This window comes from Coregonus clupeaformis, chromosome 10 (genome assembly GCF_020615455.1).
Source record: "Coregonus clupeaformis isolate EN_2021a chromosome 10, ASM2061545v1, whole genome shotgun sequence".
Lineage (NCBI taxonomy): Eukaryota > Metazoa > Chordata > Actinopteri > Salmoniformes > Salmonidae > Coregonus > Coregonus clupeaformis.
The window spans coordinates 64463106-64473275 of NC_059201.1; the positions used below are offsets into that span (position 1 = coordinate 64463106).

A 10170-nucleotide genomic window follows, 5' to 3' on the forward strand; every position below is an offset into this window, starting at 1 on the left:
AAGACATCAAAACTATGAAATAACACATATGGAATCATGTAGTAACCAAAAAAGTGTTAAACAAATCAAAATATATTTTATATTTGAGATTCTTCAAATAGCCACCCTTTGCCTTGATGACAGCTTTACAGAAGATAACCCTATTTGGTAAAAGACCAAGTCCATATTATGGCAAGAACAGCTCAAATAAGCTAATAGAAATGACAGTACATCATTACTTTAAGACATGAAGGTCAGTCAGTATGGAACATTTCAATAACTTTTAAAGTTTCTTCAAGTGTAGTCGCAAAAAGCATCAAGCGCTATGATGAAACTGGCTCTCTTGAGGACCGCCACAGGAATGGAAGACCCAGAGTTACCTCTGCTGCAGAGGATAAGTTCATTAGAGTTACCAGACTCAGAAATTGTAGCCAAAATAAATGCGTCACAGAGTTCAAGTAATAGACACATCTCAACATCAACTGTTCAGAAGAGACTGTGTGAATCAGGCCTTCATGGTGGAATTGCTGCAAAGAAACCAGTACTAAAGGACACCAATAAGAAGAAGAGACCTGCTTGGGCCAAGAAAATTTGTCCTTTGGTCTGGTGTCCATATTGGAGATTTTTGGTTCCAACCGCCGTGTCTTTGTGAAACGCGGTGTGGGTGAACGGATGATCTCCACATGTGTATTTCCCACCATAAATCATGGAGGAGGAGGTGTTATGGTGTGGAGGTGCTTTGTTGGTGACACTGTCTGCGATTTATTCGAGGCACACTTAACCAGCATGGCTACCACAGCATTCTGCAGTGATACACCATCCCATCTGGTTTGGGCTTAGTGGGACTATCATTTATTTTTCAACAGGACAATGACCCAAAACACCTCCAGGCTGTGTAAGGGCTATTTTACCAAGAAGGAGAGTGCTGCATTAGATGACCTGGCCTCCACAATCCCCCGACCTCAACCAAATTGAGATGGTTTGGGATGAGTCGGACCGCAGAGTGAAGGAAAAGCAGCCTACAAGTGCTGAGCATATGTGGGAACTCCTTCAAGACTGTTGGAAAGCATTCCAGGTGAAGCTGGTTGAGATAATGCCAAGGGTGTGCAAAGCTGTCATCAAGGCAAAGGGTGGCTATTTGAAGAATCTCAAATATAAAATATATTTTGATTTGTTTAACACTTTTTTGGTTACTACATGATTCCATATGTGTTATTTCATAGTTTTGATGTCTTCACTATAATTCTACAATGTAGAAAATAGAAAAAATAAAGAAAACTCCTTGAATGAGTAGGTGTTCTAAAACTTTTGACCGGTAGTGTAGTACGTGAGTATATATTGTAAACAAAGAATACATCACATCAAATCATCCAACAGCCATAGGTTCAGCTGTCAAACTTTATTTTGCTCAACCTACAGGGTCCAAGAGGACCATCTGGACAAAAGGTATGTTTTTTTATTTGATGCATCATTAATTAATTAATTAATTAATTAATTAATTAATGTATCCATCCATCCATTTAGTCATGCACATGGTCACATACTCACCAATTTAACCAATTGCAGTGGTGGGAATTAAGTCATGTGACCAATGTGTTTCTGTGTCCTAGGGAGAGAAAGGAGCGGATGGAGTGGACGGGAAAGACGGCTTTGTGGTTTGTTTGTCTTCTAGCTCTTCTCTAACACACGGCCCCGCATTATTAAACATTTAACAAGGGTTTCACTCTGTAAACTTACAAACAGCAGCAAAACACGGCAATCAAGGCCTCATAAAGTGTGAGTGACCAAGTAAAAAGGGATTCAGGCTTCGTCCTCACGGGTCTCCTTTTATATACACTCATATTCCAGAATTATTAGAGGGGTTGAGACGAAAACAAGATGAGAATGAAATACAGGTGAATGATGGCTCAGCCCATGCTGAAGGCTGTTAGTGTTATGTAACACCTGTATCTTCTTCCATAGGTTCTGGACCTATTTCAGTTGAAGTCGGAAGTTTATATACACCTTAGCCAAATACATTTAAACTCAGTTTTTCACATTCCCTGTCTTAGGTCAGATATGATCACCACTTTATTTTAAGAATGTGAAATGTCAGAATAATAGTAGAGAGAATTATTTCTTTCAGCTTTTATTTCTTTCATCACATTCCCAGTGGGTCAGAAGTTTACATACACTCAATTAGTATTTGGTAGCATTGCCTTTAAATTGTTTAACTTGGATCAAACATTTCGGGTAGCCTTCCACAAGCTTCCCACAATAAGTTGGGTGAATTTTGGCCCATTCCTCCTGACAGAGCTGGTGTAACTGAGTCAGGTTTGTAGGCCTCCTTGCTCGCACACGCTTTTTCAGTTCTGCCCACACATTTTCTATAGGATTGAGGTCAGGGCTTTGTGATGGCCACTCCAATACCTTGACTTTGTTTTCCTTAAGCCATTTTGCCACAACTTTGGAAGTATTCTTGGGGTCATTTTGCATTTGGAAGACCCATTTGCGACCAAGCTTTAACTTCCTGACTGATGTCTTGAGATGTTGCTTCAATATATCCACATACTTTTCCTTCCTCATGATGCCATCTATTTTGTGAAGTGCACCAGTCCCTCCTGCAGCAAAGCACCCCCACAGCATGATGCTGCCACCCCCGTGCTTCACGGTTGGGATGGTGTTCTTCGGCTTGCAAGCGTACTGCCTTTTCCTCCAAACATAACAATGGTCATTATGGCCAAACAGTTCTATTTTTGTTTCATCAGACCAGAGGACATTTCTCCAAAAAGTACGATCTTTGTCCCCATGTGCAGTTGCAAACCGTAGTCTGGCTTTTTTATGGCGGTTTTGGAGCAGTGGCTTCTTTCTTGCTGAGGGGCCTTTCAGGTTATGTTGATATAGGACTTGTTTTACTGTGAATATAGATACTTTTGTACCTGTTTCCTCCAGCATCTTCACAAGGTCCTTTGCTGTTGTTCTGGGATTGATTTGCACTTTTCGCACCAAAGTACATTCATCTCTAGGAGACAGAACGCGTCTCCTATGACAGCTGAGTGGTCCCATGGTGTTTATACTTGCGTACTATTGTTAGTACAGATGAACGTGGTACATTCACGCATTTGGTAATGCTCCCAAGGATGAACCAGACTTGTGGAGGTCTACAATTCTTTTTCTGAGGTCTTGGCTGATTTCTTTTGCTTTTCACATTATGTCAAGCAAAGAGGCACTGAGTTTGAAGGTAGGCCTTGAAATACATCCACAGGTACACCTTCAATTGACTCAAATGATGTCAATTAGCCTACCAGAAGCTTCTAAAGCCATGACATCCATTTCTGGAATTTTCCAAGCTGTTTAAAGGCACAGTCAACTTAGTGTATGTAAACTTCTGAACCACTGGAATTGTGATACAGTGAATTATACGTGAAATAATCTGTCTGTAAACAATTGTTGGAAAATTACTTGTGTCATGCACAAAGTAGATGTCCTAACCGACTTGCCAAAACTATAGTTTGTTAACAAGAAATTGGTGGAGTGGTTGAAAAATGAGTTTTAATGACTCCAACCTAAGTGTATGTAAACTTCTGACTTCAACTGTATATAGTATAGCGCAATACTTTTGTCCAGCCACGTGAGGCACTATGTGGAGCATAACAAGGTGCCAAATAAAAATGGTCATATAACCGATCCAGGTGTATGGTGGTCTCCCGAGTGGCACAGTTGTCTAAGGCGCTGCATCGCAGTGCTAGCTGTGCCACTAGAGATCCTGGTTTGAATCCAGGCTCTGTAGCCGGCCGTGACCGGGAGACCCATGGGGCGGCGCACAATTGGCCTGGCGTCGTCCAGGGTAGGGGAGGGAATGGCTGGCAGGGATGTAGCTCAGTTGGTAGAGCATGGCGTTTGCAACGGCAGGATTGTGGGTTCGATTCCCAGTATAAAAAATAATGTATGCGCTCTGGATAAGAGAGTCTGCTAAATGACTAAAAATTTAAATGTAAAAAAAGGATATGAGCCAGATTGATCATATAGGTGTTTTATAGGCTAAGTGTACTCTCTTGTTTAGCACTAAAGCCTCATTGTCACATCCCTTTAGAATCACCCTGGGAGATTTGCCGTAAAGAATGTCCCACCCCCTCCTCCACAACCACAGCGGGTCCTGCATCACGGCATGTTTTTCAGAGCAGATCTACAGATGCAGATAACTGTGTAGTAGGCGCAGATTACGAAATACATTAGAGAGTTCTTTTTCTCTGGAAACCTTCAGTTAGGTCACTCATGTTACTGTTATTCCTTGAAATGTCCAGTATGATGTCATCATTTCCCAGACTTTTTGCCCCAAAGCCAAGAACCACTTGGCAGCCAATAGCGCTCTATGAGCCAGGGCCAGTCACTAGACTGACATGTACTACAAACAGGGAGTAAGAGTAGTACACATTATCCCCATAACTCTGTCCTCAGCAGACTTCATTGTCATTCCATTTTGCTGTTAAAACAGTTGTGCTTCATTCTGCGGTTTAAAGCAATTCAATTAATTTGAGTGTGTTTTTTCTGGCATGGTTGGGGTAATTAGCCAGGCAGATAAGAACAACCACTTTGTTTGTTTATGTCTGAATGATGCATGAGTGGGAGTTTATTTGTTTGGGGTATTTTGGGGGTCTTTACAATACTCCCACTTGGATAGAATATTGCTAGATAAATATAATTGATAATGATAGAGAAATGTTGTTAATTATATTTGAAGTATTCATATTTAAGTTCAGACTGGTTGATGTTAGTAATGACTGTTTCCTCTGATCTGAAGTATTCATATTTAAGTTCAGACTGGTTGATGTTAATAATGATTGCTTCCTCTGATAGGGGGAGACAGGTCCTCTGGGACAGAAAGGAGATGCAGGATCTTATGGATTACCTGGACAAAAGGTAACTCTCTCATACCCAGCACCTTGATTGCCTGTTCTGCATTTAATGTGTGAGTGACTTAAGTTTCTATTTGACCTTCCTGTCCACAGGGAGAGATGGGACCACCTGGGGAGCTAGGGGTTCCTGGAATGTCTGGAGCCAATGGAGCCAAGGTAATCAATCAATTTATAGATTGATCAACCAATCAAATCAATTAGTTAATCAATTCATAATTCAATCATTTGATCATTCAATCTATCTATAGATCATTCCATCTATCACACAGGAGAGCTTTCCTATGTGGCTGTATTGTTTTCATCTGTTCCTGTAGGGGGAGCCTGGACCAATGGGAGGGCCTGGAAATAAGGGTGACCGAGGAGACGATGTAAGAACACCACCACCTCAATAACTCTATAGTCATTAAGTTGCAGTTTCTGATAACGGTTGTGATAAGTGCCCAAATGTATAGGTGCATTTTTAATAGTTGAATGGAGAAATGATGCCGTAACCAATAACAATTGGACAATGACCTCAGGTACCTGTCCACCTTTCTGTGTTTTACAGGGGGACTTTGGGCCATCTGCAGCGCCAGGCACAAAGGTTTGGAACTCAGCTAGTTCTCGAATCAGTGCAACACCAGGACCAGGACAAACACTGTCCAGATAATCTGACACAGGAAGACACATATCTTACTAGATCAGGGTTCCTCAACTAGCAGCCTGCGAGCCGAATTTGGCCCGGGGGTGGTTTTATTTGACCCCCCAAGTTTCGCGACAAAAAAAAGAGTGTATCTTTTAAATTGTTGGACATAGACTAAAAACACCAGGAAATCGTCTCCAAGTGATTTTAATTTAAGAAATCTGTTCCCAAGTATTCCCACACATAATAGAGAGAAATGTGATAGAATATACAGTTGAAGTCGGAAGTTTACAAAAACCTTTTACATTACATTTAAACTCAGTTTTTCACAATTCCTGACATTTAATCCTAGTAAACATTCCCTGTCTTAGGTCAGTTAGGATCACCACTATATTTTAAGAATGTGAAATGTCAGAATAATAGCAGAGAAAATGATTTATTTCAGCTTTTATTTTTTTCATCACATTCCCAGTGGGTCAGAAGTTTACATACCTCAATTAGTATTTGGTAGTATTGCCTTTAAATTGTTTAACTTGGGTCAAACGTTTCGGGTAGCCTTCCACAAGCTTCCCACAATAAGTTGGGTGAATTTTGGCCCATTCCTCCTGACAAAGCTGGTGTAACTGAATCAGGTTTGTAGGCCTCCTTGCTCGCACACACTTTTTCAGTTCTGCTCACAAATGTTCTATAGGATTGAGGTCAGGGCTTTTTGATGGCCACTCCAATACCTCGACTTTGTTGTCCTTAAGCCATTTTGCCACAACTTTGGAAGTATTCTTGGGGTCATTGTCCATATGGAAGACCCATTTGCGACCAAGCTTTAACTTCCTGACTGATGTCTTGAGATGTTGCTTCAATATATCCACATACTTTTCCTTCCTCATGATGCCATCTATTTTGTGAAGTGCACCAGTCCCTCCTGCAGCAAAGCACCCCCACAGCATGATGCTGCCACACCCGTGCTTCACGGTTGGGATGGTGTTCTTCGGCTTGCAAGCGTACCCCCTTTTTCCTCCAAACATAACGATGGTCATTATGGCCAAACAGTTCTATTTTTGTTTCATCAGACCAGAGGACATTTCTCCAAAAAGTACAATCTTTGTCCCCATGTGCAGTTGCAAACCGTAGTCTGGCTTTTTTTATGGCGGTTTTGGAGCAGTGGCTTCTTCCTTGCTGAGCGGGCTTTCAGGTTATGTCGATATAGGACTCGTTTTACTGTGGATATAGATACTTTTGTACCTGTTTCCTCCAGCATCTTCACAAGGTCCTTTGCTGTTGTTCTGGGATTGATTTGCACTTTTCGCACCAAAGTACATTCATCTCTAGGAGACAGAAGGCGTCTCCTTCCTGAGCGGTATGACGGCTGCATGGTCCCATGGTGTTTATACTTGCGTACTATTGTTTGTACAGATGACCGTGGTACTTTCAGGCGTTTGGAAATTGCTCCCAAGGATGAACCAGACTTGTGGAGGTCTTCGCTGATTTCTTTTGATTTTCCCATGATGTCAAGCAAAGAGGCACTGAGTTTGAAGGTAGGCCTTGAAATACATCCACAGGTACTCCTACAATTGACTCAAATTATGTCAATTAGCCTATCAGAAGCTTCTAAATCATTTTCTGGAATTTTCCAAGCTGTTTAAAGGCACAGCCAACTTAGTGTATGTAAACTTCTGACCCACTGGAATTGTGATACAGTGAATTATAAGTGAAATAATCTGTTTGTAAACAATTGTGTATGTAAACTTCAGATTTCAACTGTAAATGTAAGCAAGGCTTTAAGTGATTGTTTTAGTCAAGCATTATATCTGTTTGGGTTTCTTGCGGTCAATTTCCTGACCATCTGCTCAAGAAAAAATTGGCAAAAAAGTTGGTTTAGCTTTTTGTAAACACTTTATTTGATGTTTACATTATGGTAAAATATCCTTGTTGACCAATGGGAAGTTGCTGTTTAGCTGAACATTGCTGTCATATCCAAGCTGGTGACCTCTCTCTCTCTCTCTCTCTCTCTCTCTCTCTCTCTCTCTCTCTCTCTCTCTCTCTCTCTCTCTCTCTCTCTCTCTCTCTCTCTCTCTCTCTCTCTCTCTCTGTCTCTCTCTCCTATTTCTCTATCCCTCTTCCTATTTGTCTCTCTTAAGGGTGAAGGGGGAGAGAGGGGACTGAGAGGTGCTCCAGGAGTAAGAGGTGGTCAAGGGGAGACGGGTGAGCACAGGGTCATGAAGGTCAGGCTGGAGACGTGGGTTCACAGGTGAGTGTCCTCTATTACTCGGTTCCACCAACACCTTCTCAGGGAACAGGCTAGGCTAGCTCTCTCATATAGGCTATTGCTAAATACGGGTTCATGTTTTCCCTCCAGTCATTTTCGCAACCCCTCTCTTCATTATTATATATTATTTTCATTTCTTTCCCCTGAAAGGGTCTGAGTGGAGTGTCTGGGCTCAAAGGGTACAGAGGAGAGCCAGGTTCTCACGGACCTGCGGTAAGATGGCCAGTCATTTAATGATTTCAATGATGACACAGCTATACCACGTGCTAACACATGCAAACTGTAGTACATGTTTTGACCAGGGTCTCCCCCCCAGGGTGTTAAGGGCCCCAGGGGGCCTCCAGGAGCCCCAGGAGATGCAGGGCCCATTGGGAAAAGGGTGAGGGACTTCTGGGGTATGGGAGGATAGAACGTTTGTATTGAAGAGGTTATCTGATTTATAATGAGGCTAATATTCTGAATACACAATATTATCTTAATTCTCACTTCAGGGTGATGATGGAACACAGGGAGAAGGCCAACCTGGATATCCAGGGTTCCAGGTCTGTATTTCTTCAGCAGTGAATTTCTGAACAATAAGTAGGCATTCATGTTTTTATTCTTAGTTGTAAGTATGATTTATCAACATTGTTTGGACCAAATATCCAGGGACCTCATTTGCCTATTTCAGATTTTTCTTTCATCTTCTTACAAGGGTACCCTGGTCTGAGGGACCTGCAGGTTTAAAGGTCTGTCTGTCTATCTGTCTATATGTCTGTCTGTCTGTCTGTCTGTCTGTCTGTCTGTCTGTCTGTCTGTCTGTCTGTCTGGATACCCTGGTCTGAATGGACCTGCAGGTTTAAATGTCCGTCTGTCTGTCTGTCTGTCTGGATATCCTGGTCTGAGGGCACCTGCAGGTGTCCGTCTGTCAATCCCAACACTCTTACATTCCATATGTGTTAAAGCTGACAATCTGAACAGTCTGCTGCCAGTTAGGGCTGTCTGTCACTGGCAGGGAAGCTAACAGTCTAATGCCTAATTTCCCTGAATCCTTCAGAGTGTTGTAGCCCTACGTTTGGTCCACAAAATTGAAGAGCTTCAGTATGTATGTGAGAGCACTATAGTAACTCCATAAGATTAAGTTCAGGTAAAGCTGAATCCCAATTATTCTTTTTTTGTAACTTTAGTCTGGACAAGGGTTTGTACCAAATTATTTTCCAATCGTTTCGTTCTGAACAGAAACACTATTATTTTCATTCCATTCCACTCTTCCGACCAGCAAAATAAAGTTATGAACCGGTTTAGCTCAGTAGATTACTTCATCAATCAGTGCGGATAGAGCAGGCAAGCTAGTTGTTTACATGAGTGGTGGACAAGTGTAGCCTATGACGACTAACATTTTGCGGGTGGGGAGACAGTGAGAGAAGGTTGAGGAGGAGGCTTGAAGTGCTAGGCATCTTGTTATGACATGTGTTATCTGAATTAGGTCCACAGAATTATACCTAGGAGGAGCGGCTTCTATGGAGGAACTTTGAATGTCGTTTGAGCTAGCTAGCTAACAAGCTTGTGTGTGCAGAGCGGCACCAGAATTAAAAACACGTCTTTCCTTTTTATAGTTAATATATCCAATGTGAAATGTGATAACTAGGCCTATAGAATCCTTGACTAGTGTCGTAGTAAATATAATTTGTTATAGATTGGTCTGACTAAAATGTTCTGTAAGACCCATTTGGAGCCTGTTTTCAATAAATGCTGTTCCAGGTCAGAGAACAAAAGGACAGAGAACACCTTATCTTCTCACCAGATGGCCTAGGAATGCGATAATAGGACAACATCCCCACCTCCGGCCATAGATCAACAGATACTCCTCAACGAGTTCCCTGGACACACACAGACATTTCACTGCACGCACACTCATTCTCAACTCCCCTGTCTACTGGTCGGGTGCCAAGGGCAGAGGACTCTGCCGTGCACCAATGGGGCTTCTACTCTGGACAGAGCAGACCCGCCTCCTACGCCTCGGGAACCAATCAAGGGACTAGAAGAAGGACCCCTTCCTTTATGTTAGATTGTATAAAGTAATGCTGAAAACTCTTTTTTATTCATCCCTTCTCAACTGTCTCCATAAGAGGCAATTGAATGGGTCCATGCATGTAGCTTGAACAGTACCAGCTATCTCTGTTTTAATAAACTGCCTTTTGCTTAAGCAAATTCCTCTCTGTCTAGCGTCGTTGGTTTTGTACTTCCTCTTTTAATTTTGTGTTCACCAACACTAGCATTGGAAAAGTTAATCCAATCTTCTCTAGCTAATTAAAAATCTCTCTCCCTATCTTCTGAATCATGCTTGTAACGTCGGTACAGTAGCTATGCTTTGGAGGGGGAGTGGCAGGTAGCCTAAACACGCACACACACTGGTAAAGATTTTCAGATTG

The 10170-nt window shown here is 42.0% G+C and overlaps 2 long non-coding RNA genes across 3 annotated transcripts; both read left to right on the top strand.

Moving 5' to 3' along the window:
- Positions 1–1334: 1334 nt before the first annotated feature.
- LOC123491673 lies at positions 1335–5243 on the top strand. Its single transcript, XR_006661525.1, has 5 exons — positions 1335–1425; positions 1590–1634; positions 4816–4878; positions 4968–5030; positions 5189–5243. It is a non-coding gene; the product is annotated as an uncharacterized LOC123491673 (long non-coding RNA).
- A 2411-nt stretch (positions 5244–7654) lies between these two features.
- Positions 7655–9688, top strand: LOC123491674. Of its 2 annotated transcripts, none has more exons than XR_006661527.1 (5): positions 7655–7741; positions 7910–7972; positions 8062–8138; positions 8251–8301; positions 9500–9688. It is a non-coding gene; the product is annotated as an uncharacterized LOC123491674 (long non-coding RNA). The 2 variants fall into 2 exon arrangements; XR_006661526.1 differs by having other exon boundaries at positions 8076–8138.
- Positions 9689–10170: the final 482 nt, after the last annotated feature.